At 44.4% G+C, this 17,549-nt stretch overlaps 3 non-coding genes and 1 pseudogene across 3 annotated transcripts; 2 read left to right on the top strand and 2 right to left on the bottom strand.

The window, feature by feature from the left end:
* The first annotated feature begins 341 nt into the window (after positions 1-341).
* Positions 342-1,937, top strand: LOC128045522 (elongation factor 1-alpha 1-like; annotated as a pseudogene).
* A 4,414-nt stretch (positions 1,938-6,351) lies between these two features.
* On the bottom strand, positions 6,352-6,423 carry TRNAE-UUC (transfer RNA glutamic acid (anticodon UUC)). The gene has a single exon. It is a non-coding gene; the product is annotated as a tRNA-Glu (tRNA).
* Positions 6,424-16,623: 10,200 nt separating this feature from the next.
* Positions 16,624-16,697, bottom strand: TRNAN-GUU (transfer RNA asparagine (anticodon GUU)). The gene has a single exon. It is a non-coding gene; the product is annotated as a tRNA-Asn (tRNA).
* Positions 16,698-17,374: 677 nt separating this feature from the next.
* On the top strand, positions 17,375-17,446 carry TRNAH-GUG (transfer RNA histidin (anticodon GUG)). The gene has a single exon. It is a non-coding gene; the product is annotated as a tRNA-His (tRNA).
* The last annotated feature ends 103 nt before the right edge of the window (positions 17,447-17,549 follow it).

Consider the following 17,549-nt stretch of genomic DNA (forward strand, 5'->3'; position numbering starts at 1 on the left):
TGGGTGTAAACTTGGAGGCATCAGATATTACCTTTAAATGAATGGATCAAATTAATAAATTATTATTTAAAAATTATTTGCATGTATTTATTGAATGACTATAAAAAGTAAAATTTGTGCAGGCCATAATGGCCTGAAATTCAAAGAAAATATTAAAGGAAAAATACATTTTCTCTATTATCTATCTCTATTTAAAGAACTAGATCAGAAAGGCCAATGTAGGGGAAAAGTTAGATCTATTGAGAGTGGGCCTGTGGGATCCTTGAGCCCTATTATATGCTTGGAAAGAAAAAAAACTATCACATGTGAAAATATAGTAGGATAAAATCCAAATGTTTATAATGAAAACCATTGACAAGACCCAGGTGAACTCCATTCGAGAGAGTGACAGAAACTGCTTCTCAGAATCATGAAGATCAGAGTTGCCTCAAGCCTGGAGATAGTAGTTGTTGAATTTTCAAAATGGTAAAAAAATATATGCTAATATATAGAATAGTAAATTTTATTTTGATCTTTTTCAAACTAAGAATGGATTGATATTAATGAGAGGACATGTCAGTTCAGTTCAGTCGCTCAGTCATGTCTGACTCTGCAACCCTCTGGACTGTAGCATGCCAGCCTCCCTGTCCATCACCAACTCCCGGAGCTTGCTCAAACTCATGTCCATTAAGTCGGTGATGCCATCTGACCATCTCATCCTCTGTCACCCACTTCTCCTCTTGCCCTCAGTCTTTTCCAGTATCAGAATCTTTTCCAATGAGTTGGCTCTTTGCATCAGGTGGCCAAAGTATTGGAGCTTCAGCTTCAGCATCAGTCCTTCCAATGAATATTCAGGACTGATTTCCTTTAGGATTGACTGGTTGGATCTCCTTGCAGTCCAAGGGACTCTCAAGAGTCTTCTCCAACACCATGGTTCAAAAGCATCAATTCTTCGGCGCTCAGCCTTCTTTATGGTCCAACTCTCACATCCATACGTGACTACTGGAAAAACCATTGCTTTGACTAGACAGACCTTTGTTGACAAAGTAATGTCTCTGCTTTTTAATATGCTGTCTAGGTTTGTCATAGCTTTTCTTTCAAGGAGCAAGTGTCTTTTAATTTCATGGCTGCAGTCACCATCTCCAGTGATTTTGGAGCCCAAGAAAAGAAAATCTGTCACTGATTCCATTGTTTCCCCATCTATCTGCCATGAAGTGATGGGACTGGATGCCATAATCTTTAAGTTTTTGAATGTTGAGTTTTAGGCCAGCTTTTTTACTCTCCTCTTTCACTTTCAAGAGGCTGTTTAGTTCTTCACTTTCTGCCATAAGGGTGGTGTCAATCTGCATATCTGAGGTTACTGATATTTCTCCCAGCAGTCTTGATTCCAACTTGTGCTTCATCCAGCCTGGCATTTTGTAGTCAATGTAACAACTGAAGTGAAGTGTGTAGAAATGCACCTTGAAGCATTGACTGAAGCCCTTCCTGGGGACAGTGTGGGCTTCAATGTCAAGAACATGTCTGTCAAATATGTTCGTTGTGTCAGTGTGGCTGGTGACAGCAAAAATGACCCACTAATGGAAGCAGCTGGCTTCACAGCTCAGGTGATTGTTTTGAACCATCCAGGCCAGATCAGTGCTGGCCGGACCTGTGCTGGACTGTCACACAGCTCACATTGCTTGCAAGTTTGCTGAGCTGAAGAAGAAGATTGATTGCCATTCTGGGAAAAAGCTGCAAGATGGCCCTAAATTCTTGAAATCTGGTGATGCTGTCATTGTTCATATGGTTCCTGGCAAGCCCATGTGTGTTGAGAGCTTCTTTGACTGTCCTCCTGTGGGCCGTTTTGCTGTGTGTGACATGAGACAGTCACTGTGGGTGTCATCAAAGCAGTGGGCAAGAAGGCAGATGGAGCTGGTAAGGTCACCAAGTCTGCCCAGAAAGCTCAGAAGGCTAAATGAATATTATCCCCCAAATCTGCCACCCCAGTCTTAATCAGTGGTGGAAGAACAGTCTTAGAACTGTTCGTCTCAATTGGCCATTTAAGTTTAATAGTAAAAGACTGGCTAATGATAAAAATGCATCATAAAACCTTCAGAAGGAAAGGTGAATGTTTTGTGGACCATATATTTTGTGTGTGGCAGTTTTAAGTTATTAGTTTTTAAAATCAGTACTTTTTAATTAAAACAACTTGACTAAAAGTCTGTCACAGAATTTGAGACTCATTAAAAAAAGTTTAATGAAAAATGTAACTTTTTTGTTACATTAATTAAAGCTTTATTTTTTATGAGAATGAATGTTATCTGTATTTTTTGTACTTTTTATTTTGTTTTGGGGTATAGCCAATTAACAACAACAGGATTCAGCCATTACATATACGTGTATCCATTCCTCCCCCATAACGCTTCCCCATCTAGGCTGCCATATAACACTGTGCAGAGTTCCATGTGCTATACAACAGATTTTTGCTGACTATCCATTTTAAATGTAGTAGTGTGTACATCCTTATATAAATCCTTTTTAATACATATATATATATATATATATACCAAAATCACTGCAGATGGTGACTGCAGCCATGAAATTAAAAGACACTTGCTCCTTGATAAAAATCTATGACAAACCTAGACAGCATATTAAAAAGCAAAGACTTTACTTTGCCAACAAAGGTCCATCTAATCAAAGCTATGGTTTCTCCAGTAATCATGTATGGATGTGAGAGCTGGGCCATAAGGAACGCTGAGTACTGAAGAACTGATGCTGTGAACTGTGGTGTTGGAGAAGACTCTTGAGAGTCCCTTGGACTGCAAGGAGATCCAACCAGTCCATCCTAAAGGAGATCGGTCTTGAATATTCATTGGAAGGACCGATGCTGAAACTGAAACTCCAATACTTTGGCCACCTGATGCAAAGAGCTGACTCATTGGAAAAGATCCTGATGCTGGGAAAGATTGAAGACAGGAGGAGAAGGGGAGAACAGAGGGTGAGATGGTTGGATGACATCACCAACTCAATGGACATATGAGTTTGAGCAAGCTGTGGGTGATGGTGAAGTATAGGGAAACCCCTCCATGGAGTCACAAAGAGTCAGACACAACTGAGCAACTGAACAACCAGAAAATATATGTGTATATGTGTCATATATATGACAGACTGTATGATTTCAATACCTTTATACCATGAAATTTTTATACCCTGTTTTATGTCCCTGGATATGTTCCAATGGCTCCTAGTTTATAGTCTATGGGAACTTGAATAGAATTTTTACCCTGCTGTTGTGTGAAAATTGTATAAATCATAATTCTGTTGAATTGGTTCATAATCCTTTTCAGATCTACTATATCCTTCTACTTTTCTGTCTATTCTATTTTTGAGAGTTTGATATTGAAACTCTAACTAAAAATCCTAAGTTACCTACTTTCAAATAATTGTAATATACAGTGGAAATATATGTAACTTTGTTCTGTATTTTCCAAGTCTCCTGTAAATGTGTTTATCATTCTTTCATAATTTAAAATGAGGAAAAATAATAGTTTCAATCAAGATTCTGTAAACAAGATGATTTCTCTCATGAGATCAGCCCAGGGCACAGAGATAATCACATCTGTGGCTCATGGGTCCACTAATTCCTTGTTGCCACTTATAGCTTAAACCGAAGGTAGAACAAAAGAAGGTGGAGTGACAGTATTTCACCAAACTGGAGAGGAGAGGAGACAGTTCTACCATTGTTCTTATTTCTGTTCCCTGTATTTAACCAATCACTAATACTTTTATGTAGTCTTACATCTGTCCTGGGTTTGGTTGCTCTGATGGCCTTATAGACCTTCCTAATGCAGAGATAACTGACTGAAGGTCCCAGTTATGCTATCTATCTATCTATCTCTGAGGCTGCATCTCCCATGGGCTGCTCCCTGCCAATAGCTGAGTGCAGTGGGGATGGAAAGGCAGACCCACTCCTGGGAGAGACAAGACTCTTCATTGGCTGGCTTTGTCTCAGTGACTCCACAATGACTTTGATGAACTTAGACTTCATGGCAGGCAGTCTTGGACACCTTCTCTTCTCTTCCTTACTAAGTCAGATTTGCTTCATGACCTGAGGCATCTCTCATCATTCCTAAGTACCTTCCTATTTCCTTGCAAATGGGTATTTTCCCTAATGAAGTCCTTGCACATTTAATTAATTCTCACCATTTGCTTTTTGGAGCATCTGGAATAACATGGATGTCATCCTGCCAGCCCCTTCTATGGCCATGTGCTGTGGGCACTTTGTACTCCGCTTTGTTCCAGACGTAACTGTCTTGATACTACTCCTCCTATCTCACCCTGCCACACAGTCACAAGGGACTCCATGCTCTGTTATCATTAGTAGGTTATTTATTAAGTCCATAAACATAGAAGGTGCTGTGTTGATCACCCTTTATTAGTTTATAGTTATCTGGCACATATCCATGAACATTGGATATTCAGAGAACAGAACAAAACTTTTAAACCAGAAATGATGGGATTTCATCCTGGCATATCACACATTATGGGAATGTTTAGTGGTTTGGAATCCATGTGATTTCTCAGCCTTAGAAGAAAAAAAAAGGTGAAATCTTACCATTTGCTACAACATGGATAGACTTGATGGTATTAAGCTAAGTGAAATATCATTCAAAGGAAGACAAACAGCATGCAGTTTCACCGCATGTGGAATATTTTTTTAAATTTTAAAATGAACCATCTGAACCATTCAAAACAAACATATAAACAGGTAATGGTTATCAAACAGGTAACAGTTATCAGAGGGGAAGACTGAAGTGGGGAGGGAAAAGTGAGTAAGAGGAGTCAACTATATGGCAAGAGATGGAAAGCAAACCTATTTAATGGTGAACTTGCTGTAATGTATACAGAAGTTAAAATATACTGTACACATAAAAAATATAGTTATAAATGAAAAAATGAGTAAAATGATATCCTAGCAGGGTACAGAGAGCCTGGCAAAAGCCAAGGGGGCAGCTGCACTTCCCTGAAGGCTCTCTCCTGAGGTAGGCGGTTCTAGTGTTCTGTCTGGCCCACGACCCCACTGCCCACCAAGGGAATCTGGAGGAGGCTGGAGGGCAGCCTGTGCTGTGGAGGGCCAGGGATGACAGCCTAGTGGCGTTCCTATAGGCACTGGTCTGCACTGCCAAAGAGAGCTGAATAAAACATTGCCTGAAATTTCTTACAGCCTGAAGAGAATGGGACAAGAAGGGCCTCCTTGCCAGGACAAAACCTTCCCCGAGTCTTGGAGGACAAGGTCCCATGGGAGCTGGTTGAGAGGGAGATGCCAAAGGAAAAGAGCAATAGCAGCCCAACCAATGATCTTAGGATGTCTGCAAGTTCCTCTCAAATGGTGGAGCAAGTCATGTATACGGAGAGAGAGTAAGAACACAAATGTGGGGAAATGTTAATTGATGCATTGAAATGGAGAATATATGCAGTTACTCTTCTTGCAAATTTTCATAAGTTTCAGTGTACTTTTTAAAGGAATAAGTACTCAGCCAGTTTCATGCAGCCATGAAATTAAAAGGCACATGCTCCTTTGACGAAAAGCTATGACCAACCTAGACAGCATATTAAAAAGCAAAGACATCACTTTGCTAACAAAGGTTTATATAGTCAAGCTAAGGTTTTTCCAGTAGTCATGTAGGGATGTGCGAGTTGGACCGTAAAGAAGGCTAAGCACCAAAGAACTCATGTTTTCAAATTCTGGTGCTAGAGAAGACTCTTGAGAATCCCTTGGACTGCAAGGAGATCAAACCAGTCAACCCTAAAATAAATAAATCCTGAATATTCATTGGAAGGACTGATACTAAAGCTGAAACTCCTATTCTCTGGCCACCTGATGCAAAGAGCTGACTTATTGGAAAAGACTGATGAAAAAACTGATGCTGATTGTAGGCAAAAGAAAAGGGCAGCAGAGGGTGAGATGGTGAGATAGCATCACTGACTCAATGGACATGAATTTGAGCAAATTCCAGGAGACGGTACAGGACAGGCTGGTGTGCTGCAGTCCATGGGGTGGCAGAGTCAGATTGGCCTTAGCGACCGAACAATAACAAAACAATTGGTACTCAAGCCCCAAGTTCTCTTTAGAGGGACACTGAAAGTGAGGCTTTAGGTTTCTGGTGAAGGGAGGAGTGGAGGCCAGGGGCTGTTCCGACTGCTCCTCACATCTCCCCTCTATCACCCTAGGAAATGCCCTGGACCCTGGGATTCTACCTCATTGGCTGAAGGATTTGATGCAGACTCCACTGCAACTGGACGGTGGGACACATAACACTTGTGGGCAGGAAGTGAAGATTGCTGGAGATGCAGCCAAAACTTAAAAAAAAAAAAAAAAAGTAACCAGCCTTCCCTGACCGGGAATCGAACCCAGGCCACGGCGGTGAAAACGCCAAATCCTAGCCACTAGATCACCAGGGAACTACGTGCTCTTGTCCTCATAAGTAACAATAGGAAACCTGAAACGACTGTGTGGTGTCTCTCGCCCTCGAGTTCTGAGTCCTGCACCCCGCCCCCCTCCAAAGAATTGTGCCCTGCTTTCTCCGAATAAGCCCCACACCAAAAGCCGAGCGCTCTGCGAGACAGTAGACGGGCCTGCGAGGTCTGCCTGGTTTTCAAGTCCCCACGACTTGCCCAGTCCCGGCGCACCTCACAACTGCCCTGGAGACGCGCCCTTTCCCGGCGAGCGCGCGTGGAGAGCAGGTCGCCGGGGCGGGGGCGGGAGAGGCGGGAGGGCAGCCCCGCGGGTGAGACCTCGGGATCCCCAGCGACACAAAAGACTCCAGGCGGGTGCAGGAACCGGGAGGGCCGGATGCAAAACGCTTGCGAACAAGGCTCCGCACCCAGACCTGGATTCCGTCCGGTCTTCCCCCGACGACCTGCTGCCCTGCGGTTCTCCCGCCTTGGATGACGCCTTCTCCAGCTCCCTGGGCTCAGGCCTCCAGTTGTCCCTGACGCCGCGCTTTCCTCAGACCCACATCCAATTAGTCAGGACTTGGCGTTTGCCTCTCGGTCCCACACAGTCCCAGTCCCTCCTTTTCGCGACTCTGGACTTGGGCAAACGACTCTGCCGAGAAAGGTGGTCTCTCGGGCACCCGCTGTGCCCCCGCTCCGTCGGGGAAAGGACTGCCACCCCCTCCTCTTGTCCACGTAGGACGGCAGCGCGTGGACGCAGCCGAAAAGACCGCGAATCCGCTCCTCTGGCTGGACGTGGGAGGTCCTAAAGGGGAGGAAAGCAGGGGAATCTCATGAAAGGTCCTGATCTATTTTCATGTCCGCCTCTGTGGGGACTCAGGCTCCAGCGCTGGTGAGGGTGCTGCCGCGCAGTTGCACCCGCGACTGCACTCGGAGTCCGCGCGGAACCAGGCGGAACCCTGCGGCCTGGGGGCCGGTGCGCACGCGGCCCGCGCGCTCCTCCGGGTGGGAGCCCCTGAACCTCAGACGGGAAGGAAATGGCTGTGACCGTCGCACTAAGAAAAGAAGAAGAAACCACTGCAGGAGAAAACGCATATGCATTCCCAAGCTTCTGAAGCTTAACTTCTTCTTCTTTTTTTTTTCTTTTTGAAGCTTAACTTCTAAAGGAAACCAGGGAGACACACAGACAACAAAGCATTAAATTCTTTCAGCAAAAAGAAATGCTTTCTGCCTGTTGGCGTTATGCTGTGAAGTGAACACGAAAACCCATCCTGCTTTCTGGGGGAAATTGCCTTTACCTCTCTGTGGTTCTAGGTTAAGATTCGCACTCCATGATCCGTTGAACTGGAATATTATAAAAGGCAAATAAGTTTTAGACATCTTACCGGGATGGGAAGAGAGTTTAGGGGAGAATGGATACATATTTATGTACAGCTGAGTCCCTTTTCTGTCCGCTTGAAACTGTCACAACATTGTTAATGAGCTATACTCCAATATAAAATAAAAAGTTCTTTTTGATTTAATTTTTTTTGAAGTTTTAGACATTGTAAACGATAAAGCAAAGCTATCCTTAAAGAAGAACCTCAACCGATGAGGAATGAACCACCGTGAGATTTGCGTAGACCGAGCCTGGCTCCTCCGCGGCTTGAGGCGGGGCCTAGTCTGCAAACGAACTCAGTACAGGCGGGGAAGAATGGCTCTGCCGGCTTTGATGCTCGCTATTTTCAAACAGATAAAAGACCTGAGCCGTCAGCCTTTGCTGGGCTTCCTGCTGAACGTGAAAGCGTGATGGAAGTCTTTGACATCTAACCCCCCGGCTCCTGCGGCTTCTGGAAACTGGCGAGTCAGCAGTAGCGACCCTTACACTCGGATGCATAGCTGTGGAACTGGAGACCCTGCCTTGGGTGCCGGACCTCCAGGCTAGAGTGTTGGGGACCCAGGGACCTCGTTTCGGGGAAGGCGAGGAACCTTAGCCAGAGTTCAGTCTCCTCACCTGAGGGATCGCCTGTGCCCCTACAGTCCTTTTCCTTTCAAGAATGTTTGTGGCCAGGCGTGGTAAGAGGTACAGTTCTTGAGATGTGTCATTAGACAACAACAGTTATCTGGTTTCCGTAGTGTAGTGGTTATCACGTTCGCCTAACACGTGAAAGGTCCCGGTTCAAAACAGAGCTCTACGTTTACATGCTTTTTCTTCTCCCTGAAGCTTACTTTCACCTTTAAACCCTCCCACCGCTCCCCCACCGCCCTCCCCGCCGCAGTCGATAAAGAATCTGCCTGCAATGCAGGAGACCAGGGTTCGATCCCTGGATGGGGAAGATCCCCCGGTGAAGGGAATGGCTACCTACTCTAGAATTCTTACCTGGAAAATCACATGGACAGAGGAGCCTGGCGGGCTACAGTTCACGGGGTCACAAGAGTCGGACACGACTTGATGACTAAACCACCACCACCCCCAACATACACATATCAAAAAAGAAAAAAAAAAAACACAAAAAACTGCGCTAGAGAGATGGATTATAGCAGCGTGTGCAGCTGCACTTTTATGGCCCACCCACAAATACAGGAGGAATTCCCTAATTACCTAAAAGCCTATTCAGCACTAGGAACCAGATCTCCTTTGTCTGTTCTGAGTCACTTTGAAGACCAGGCCAAAGAAAGTCCAAGAAGGGCACAAAGCCAGCTTCAGGTTAGCTTTCCTCTGGAAATGCCCTCACCTTCTCATCTGGTGCCTAAATCTCCTCTACACGCTGAGAGGCATTTCATCTCTGAAAACCAAGAAGCTTTTCCCTGTGAAGTTCACTCGCTTTTCCCCACCTCAGCACACCTGTGGAACAACTTGGTTTGCCCAACAGAACTTAAGAGACTGTCAACAACACAGTGCTCAACCCAAAGACACATAGATGAAGGATTTCAGGCTCTAGAATTGCATGGAAAGGAGTCCTTACATGTGCCATTATCAGGAGAGACCCCAGAGTCAGGTGAGAGATCAGGAAGCAGGCCTATCCCCTCATCACCCGCTGAGAACGCCTAACAAGGAAACTGAGATTCAGAAAGAGAGCATGACCTTGGCTCTGCTGTACACAGCACTAAAACCAAACCAGGAGGGACCCAGCCTGTAACCTTTCGGCCTGGCCTCCGAGCCCAGAGCATCACCCAGGAGAGAGAATGAAGGGAGTTGAGCAGACAAGGGCTAGAGCCTTGCCCAGGTGCATGCAGCCCTGGGCCACTGGGACTCACCTCCTTTTCTGCTCTGCCACTCTCAGAAATTTAACCTTTACTGTCAGTTTTCAACTGGAAAAGCCAAATTAGAGGGAGGAGGTAGTAAGGTAATGTCTGGTTGCCTGGTAGCTACAATTTGGCATTGTTACTGCTGTGGTCTGGATTCAGTTCCAGGTCAGGAAAAAGCTCTGCTGCTGCTAAGTTGCTTCAGTTGTGTCCGACTCTGTGAGACCCCATAGACGGCAGCCCACCAGGCTTCCCTGTCCCTGGGATTCTCCAGGCAAGAACACTGGAGTGGGTTGCCATTTCCTTCTCCAATGCATGAAAGTGAAAAGTGAAAGTGAAGTCACTCAGTCGTGTCTGACTCTTCGTGACCCCATGGACAGCAGCCTACCAGGCTCCTCCGTCCATGGGATTTTCCAGGCAAGAGCACTGGAGTGGGTTGCCATTGCCTTCTCCCAGGAAAGCTCTAAATTGCATTAAATCTTCCTCTTCCTGACCAGAGGTGGTTTGCTCCAAGGCACAGGCAAGACCCTGTGCAGGGTTCCTGTGGCCAGATGCCCTTCAGGTCAGGGAAGAGAAATGTGATGAACCACCAGGACTTCTACCCTCCAGCCTTTCCTTCCTTTATTTCAGAAACCTAGTGTCTCACATATGGAGTTTTCATTCAAAGAGAACCTGGGACTTGAGTTCTAAAAACTCATTAAGAAAACAAAAACATAAAACCTTTTAAAATACAAAAAAAAAATTGAAATCCTCATATCGTATATTCTGTCCCAACTGTACAGTTGACATTTTCCCGCGTTTGCTTTCTCACTCTCTCCATCTACACGATTTGCTCCATCATTTGAGAGTAACTTGCAGGCATCTCAACTCAAGACCACTGGTTGGGCCACTGTTGCTCCTTTCCTTTGGTCTTTCCCTCAAAACCAGCTCCTGTAGGACCTGTCCTCCAAGGTTAGGGGAAGGCTTTGTCCTTGCACAGAGTTCCTGCTTGCCCCTTCAGGAACCTGAAATCTGTTCTCTTTAGGCTGCTTCTCTTTAGAGAAGCTTCAGGCAGTGTTTTATGCTGCTCTCCCCAAAGTGTAGGCCAGGCTTGCCCTGTGCTTGTAGGAACTCTACTAGGCTGTCATCCCCCCAGCACTGCCTACTCTTGGAACTCCTCCTGGTCGCCTTGCTGGGCAGTGGGGTCTTGGGTCAGCCTGAGCGCTAGAACCACCCACCTCCTGAAAAACCCTTCTGGGAAGTGCAGCTGCCCTCTTCTCTCTTGCCTGGCTCTTTTTGTTCTGCGGGGAGCATAAAGTGTTTCAGCTGGACAGAAAGATAAAGGATCTTTCCTGTGGTGGGAGGATGAAGGGATCAGGTGGGAAATGCATTAAAGGGAGAGGGAGAGTTCTCAAGAGCTTCCCACAATTGTCTGCATTGGTGCTGTCGGAGGGTTGGCTGCCCTGTGATCATGGTATGTAGTCTTGTCTCACCCTGGCCTTGGCCTGGCCCTGGGTCCAATCTGAGTCCAAGCAAAGAGAGGCAACCTGGTTTGCAGTACATAATCCATGGTGCCTCTCTCCAAAATGAGGTAGTCACTGAACTTCTAGTTCCAGGATCCCGGTGGATGGAATCCATGGGTTGGGTTTTCTCCTTTTTCCTTGAACATCCTTTCTTGGTGATCCATAACTCAAGGGGGGAAAAATTAGCTCAGGAAAAAAGTTTAGCTCTGGATAAATTTGTGATCGTCAGTGTTAGGTAAAAGAAAAAATGCTTTTAAAGACTTTTAAGAATTCTAATAATTGACATATAATGACATAGACAATGTTCTTGTCATGTTATGTTTCTAAAAATGACTCCTTTTATGCATCATGTGTGTGCATGTTTGCAATTGACTGTTTGCAATCCTATGGGGATTCTATAGGTAAGGATAGTGGAGTGGGTTGCCATGCCCTTTTCTGGGGGTCTTCCCAACCCAGAAATGGAACCAGCATCTCTTATGTCTCCTGCATTGGCAGGTGGGTTCTTTACCACTAAGCACCACCTGGGAAGCCCTGTATGCATCACACTAGTTTAGTAATTTCAGTCTAAGAGCTGTTTTATGTTGTCTTCCAGATTTTCTAATAATGAAAAAAATATTGGTGGCAAGGAGCTCTAATTCAGTGTTTGTAGAAGTCTTGGATTTATTTTCTCTTCAAAATTCTAATGACACTGAACTGTCTGACTTTCCTACACTGGTTTTACTGGTCCAATAAGCAAACTTAAATCTTATAAATATTTTTTATAAAATTTTAAAATATGTGTTGTAATAAATTAAATGTACCATGGGCTTCCTATGGTACTAGCAGTAAAGAAAACCACCTACCAATGCAGGAGACACAAGAGATAAAGGTTCGATCCCTGGGTCAGAAAGATCCCCTGGGGCAGGAAATGGCAATCAGCTCCAGTATTATTACCTAGGAAATTCCATGGACAGAGAGGCCTGGTGGCCTCCAGTTCATAGCTTCTCTGTCCATGGGGCCACAGAGAGTCAGCTGAGCAACTAAGCCTAAATAATATACCATATGATAAATGGAGACTAAGTCATAATTCTAGAAGCCACTATGTTGATTATTCTACCTACCATTTTTGGGGTAACCACCTCATTATTTTTATAGATTATGAAGTGTCTATATGGTCACAGATTAAGAGGAGGTGTCAGTACTTTAAGGGATGTTGGTGAGCATGGCCATCACTGTCACTTTAAGAAGTGTAAAACACACGCAGTGTCTGTGCCAGGAATTAAGGAGCTGTCACTGGAGACTTCTTTCCCTAAAATGTTATTTATTTAAAAAAAAAATTTATGTGTGGGGCAGGTGTGTTCCTTGTTACCTGCCTTCTAGATTGTGAGTCACTCTTTCCTGTTCTTTGTTAGGTTTTCCTTGTCTTTTTCACTGTTAGTGCCATGGGAGGGAAATGGGAGACCACACCTGGAAAGGACACAGTGCCAAGCTGTTATGCTCTGCTATGTTCCAGATATGGGCTCAGCAGGGCAGGGGTTTGTCTTGGGTTTGCTCAACACACAGCATCTCTCCCAGAGGAGGGCCTGGCACTTAGTAAGCCCCTAATATGTGTTCAGTGATGAAAGGCATTCTAACGAGAGATCCCAGAAAACAGAAGAGAAGGAGAGAAAAATGGGTAAAATTGGGGGCAGCCTAGAGTACAAGGGACAGAGGTGGACAGACAAAGAGAAATACCCGTACACAGGCATGCGCACACTTGCGCGCATACACACACACATAGATTGTCCAAGAACCATATTTAGTGTATAAAGGCAAAGGGCCCAATTATGCTCCGGAGATTCAACAGAAGAACCAAGGGAAGGTGTGCCAATAATTCTTGGTATTCAGGTCTGCACATGATGCATTATCAGCAGCAGGATTCTCGGTTCTAATGATTTGTCTCAAGTAGGCTAATTTCTTTTTCAAACACTGTCAAGGAATCACATGGAGACAGTTTTCAGTTTGCTAATTCACCCTGTATAGGAGGCAGCCCAGTCATTAAAGTGTGTGCATACAATGAAGGCAAAAGGCAGTCCACAAAGGAAAGGCAAGAGGAGCAAATGTCTGAGACCAGTGGTTTCTCTAACTCCAGTAGGTAAGCTACGTGGCAGGAAGCAATCTCAAGTCATTCTAGTACCCAGTTATGTAGGTCGCTACTGAAAATGCAAAAGGAAAGGAACAAGTTGCCCTGACTGGACTGACTCCATTTTGAAAAGAACGGGAACTCCATCTTACACTCTCGGTGAACTTTGGACTGTATATTGGGAGGCCATGGAAATAAAATGCAGAGCAGACCTCTCTGGTACAGGGAAACCAGACCAGGCTGACCCCGTACCTAGACTTCCCGGAGCCAAAAAGAATGCAATGTCCACTATGTAATCAATCACTATTTGTAATCTTAATACCCATTGTTGATGTAGGCTAAACTGCATGTCCAGATGACTTTAGAATGTAAATTTGTGGCTGTAACCTGATTGTATCTCTTACTAACATTGTCCAGAGTGGGCTTTAGAGAATTTGGGGGTTGTGAGCTTGGGCACATATGCTTTGGGTATAAAAAGTTGTGACAAAAATTGGTCGGCGTCCCTTACTAAAGCGGAATCTCTGCCTCAGACCCACTGGTATAATAAACTCTATTCCACTATCCTCGATGTCCTTCTGAGTGAGTTTGCTTCCCAGGGCTCTTGGCTACAACAAAAACAACTGGACGTTGTTCGAAGACTTTCTAAACATCTTGGAGGTTTAGTTGCTGAACATATGCAGTAGGGTGTCTGTGGGTAATGGCTACATTGCCCTTCTGTTGTATTTCTTGCTTAGGAGGGCACCACTCCCCAGTTTGGATGAACAGATAGATGCATAGAAAGCTTGTCATACTGACAAGAAAAAGATCTTTCATCAAATTGGAATAATACACTGGAATATCAATAAACACAACTCCTACTGAAGCTCAACTAGGAACATAAAAAGATGCCTTCAGCTCCTCGCAAATGTGGAGTGACAGAAATTTTATTTATCTTCTTGCTTGAAATACCCTCCCCTTCTTCCCTGCTTCCAGGGTGGGGGGGGGGGGGTGGGGAGGAAGAAAGACATGAAACACTAGCTTTCCAAACCATGGAAATAGGCAATAAAAAGACAAACCAGGGAGAGATGAAAAACAAGCAAGGTGAGCCCTACCATTGGTTCAGCTTACTAATTTCAGAGAGACTGCAAACTGGGCATGGGGAATAAGATCTGAGGCCAGTTCCTTGATAGTGAAGATAAAGCCAAGAGCCTGTGGAGAGCAAAGTAGCTGGAGTCCATAGGACAAAAATCCAGTGATGAGAGAGATGGAAGAGAGAATCCAAACATATGAAAAAGATCTCCCTCAAATAGTAAACAGAGTTCTGATCAGAGCCTACTTGCAGAGAAATTGCATGATGCCAAGGAAAGAAATTCTGAAAAGATCATAGAACTGTGTCTGGTACTCACACAGGGCAGAAAATCTTACTCACTCCCACCAGCCATATTGGGCTACTCATCATTCCTCGACCATTGGCTAGAGACCTCAGCAATTTTGCCTCACTCATGGGAACACTCAGTCCTAGACTGACTTACCTAAAAATCATAAAAGCAAGGTCCAAAAACATGAAAGTAGTTACAAGTCACTTACCTGTCCCCCAGAATAAATCTCAAGATATATAGGAATGCCAAAATAGCCAGTTTCCCCAAAACAAAACTTTAACAATGTCTGGCATCCAACGAATACCAAGCATGCAAAGAAGCAGGAAAACATATCCCATAAGGAGGAAAATAATCTATCCAAACTGAACCAGATTTTAAATTATAGAGAGGATTTTAAAATAGTTATTATGACTGTGTTACATATGTCCAGTTAAGGAGAGATGTGGAACATAGACAAAAGATGAGACCCAAACTTCAGAGATGAAAAATATAATATCTGGGATGATACATTCACCAGCTAGAATTAACAATAGATGAGACATTGCAGGGGAAAAAAAAAAGGATAATGGAACACAAAGCCACAATCAATTTTCAAATATCCAGAGTGAAATTCCCACTCAAAAAAAAAAAAAAAATTTAATAGCATGCGTAAGTGAAGGGTAGGGCAATTTTAGAAAGTCTAATATAATCGAAGTCCCTGAAAACACTGGGGGTAAATTTCATGAAAGAAAATATTTTTGAAGAAATAATGACAGAAAACATTCCAATCATAATTAAAATTATAAGCCCACTGAAACAAGGAACCAAATGGACCCTAACACACTGTAATTAAGCTGTTCAATTCCACTGAAAAAGAAGCAATCTCAAAAGAAGCACGACAGAAAACAAAAAGATTATATCAGATTTCTCATCAGAAGCAGTGGATATAAGATAGTGGTAAAGCAACTATACCCCAATTTAAAAATAAAAGCTTTTTGAAAGGAACAAGAAATAGGAAAATAAACTCTGCTATATACAGTTACAAAAAAAAGAGAAGATGATAGTGGAATAACATCTTTAAAGGATTGGGGGGAGGGGGTGGGAAACAGTTTATGTAGAATTCTACACTTCTTCTCCCCACCCCCCCTCCCAAAGTCTTGGAGAGATAAAAATGAAAATTTTACAGACATACAAATGTTGAAAGTCTTCATCACCAGCAGAACCACACTACAAGAAATGTTAGAGTCCTCCAGGAAAAAGGAAACTCACACTAGCTGGAAATAAGGATGTACACAAATTGATGGACAATGAAAATGGCATCTGTGGGAGAAATATACAACATTTATTATTATTATTGGTATTATCATTACTGTTTAAACCTTTTTAAAAACATGCGACAGTTTAAAGAAAAGTAACAATGATAGATTGTGGAGTTTATAACATAAGCAAAGTAACCATGCATGACAATAGCATAAAGGCCAGCAGGGGAGAAATGTAAAAAGGTGTGACATGGCTTGAAGGCAGACTGTGGTGAGTTACAGATGTATGTTGTAAAGCCTAAAGCAATCGCTAAAATAACAAAACACGGTTACAGCTAATAGGCCAACGAAGGTGAGAGAATGGAACCATATACAAAACCATGTAAACACTATGATAGAGCAGTTGCTCTTCCGGAACTCTGTCCTATAAGATATGTGCACAAGATTGATGAATGCGTATTCATTGTAACAGAAAATGCATAGAGCCAAATGAATTTCAAAGTTAGATGGGAAGGATTCAATAAATACTAGTACAAACAATGGGAGAAACTTCATTGCTAAAAGGAACCCAGAGGATAACGATGAGATGAAGAATCCTGGATTCTAAGTAACCTGTTTTCCTCCAGAGCACTTCCGTGGGGATCAGTGATGTCCTCGCTTATGTCCTCCTGTTGTGCATAAGATTCAGGGAACAAAAGGGTAATGGAGGACTTCTGCACCTTTAGGGGAATGTGCAGGGTAGTAATAACCGCACCCTGTTTTCATTCTGAAAAAGTAGGAACCGTCCCTGGGTGGGCTTGAACCACCAACCTTTCGGTTAACAGCCGAACGCGCTAACCGATTGCGCCACAGAGACACCTGGAGGTGTCGTTTTATTCCCCCTCCCCCACCTCATTCCCTTAGAGTGCAAGCAAGCCTTCCACGCTAGGAGCAGCCACTCATCCTTCTCCGAACAGTTATACCCGCTCCAAAGCCTCCGAACACCAGGGAAACCTGTGGGGAGGCCGGGGGTCGGGCGATTCCGAAAGCAGAAGTGCAGTCGAGCGTCCCCGCAGCGCCTGGCGCCACGCTCCCCGCAGATGCAGAGCCCCGGAGCCGCTCCGGACCTGATCCGAGCGGGCCCCAGGGAAGCTGAACCCCGGGTGGACTCTGTGCTGCCTCCCAGTTTGCTCTGCCTTCATTCGACCGTCTGCGCCCCTGGCGTTGCCCCCTTTCTCCCTGCGTTCAGCCGGCCAAGGGAGCCAGAAAGAGGGCTTGGGGACGGTTTATCAAAACAGAAATATAAACAGGCGGGAATGAAGCAGGGGCGGCAAGGACAAAGCAAAGATAACTTCCGGAAGCCGGTGCAGAGACAAGGACTGGACGCAGGGGAAATGAAAACTGCAACAGACTTGAGAGGGCGTAACGGAGGGAAGGTGCGAGAGAGAATCAGGAGTGCCTGCAATTATCCAACAAGAAAGCAGCACAGTAATTGGAACGGATTTGTCAAAGTTAAAAGAGCAAGATCGCGTTTCGCCTACCGTATAGTGGCGCGCCGTGATCGTATAGTGGTTAGTACTCTGCGTTGTGGCCGCAGCAACCTCGGTTCGAATCCGAGTCACGGCAGTGTTTTTCTTTATCTTTTGCACTGTATCTGCCAAAACAACTCTTGGCCTGAAAGGAAATCATTAAGTTGTGTTTACAGAACAAAATGTTTGTATCATTAATG

The sequence above is a fragment of the Budorcas taxicolor genome, chromosome 3 (genome assembly GCF_023091745.1).
Source record: "Budorcas taxicolor isolate Tak-1 chromosome 3, Takin1.1, whole genome shotgun sequence".
NCBI lineage: Eukaryota > Metazoa > Chordata > Mammalia > Artiodactyla > Bovidae > Budorcas > Budorcas taxicolor.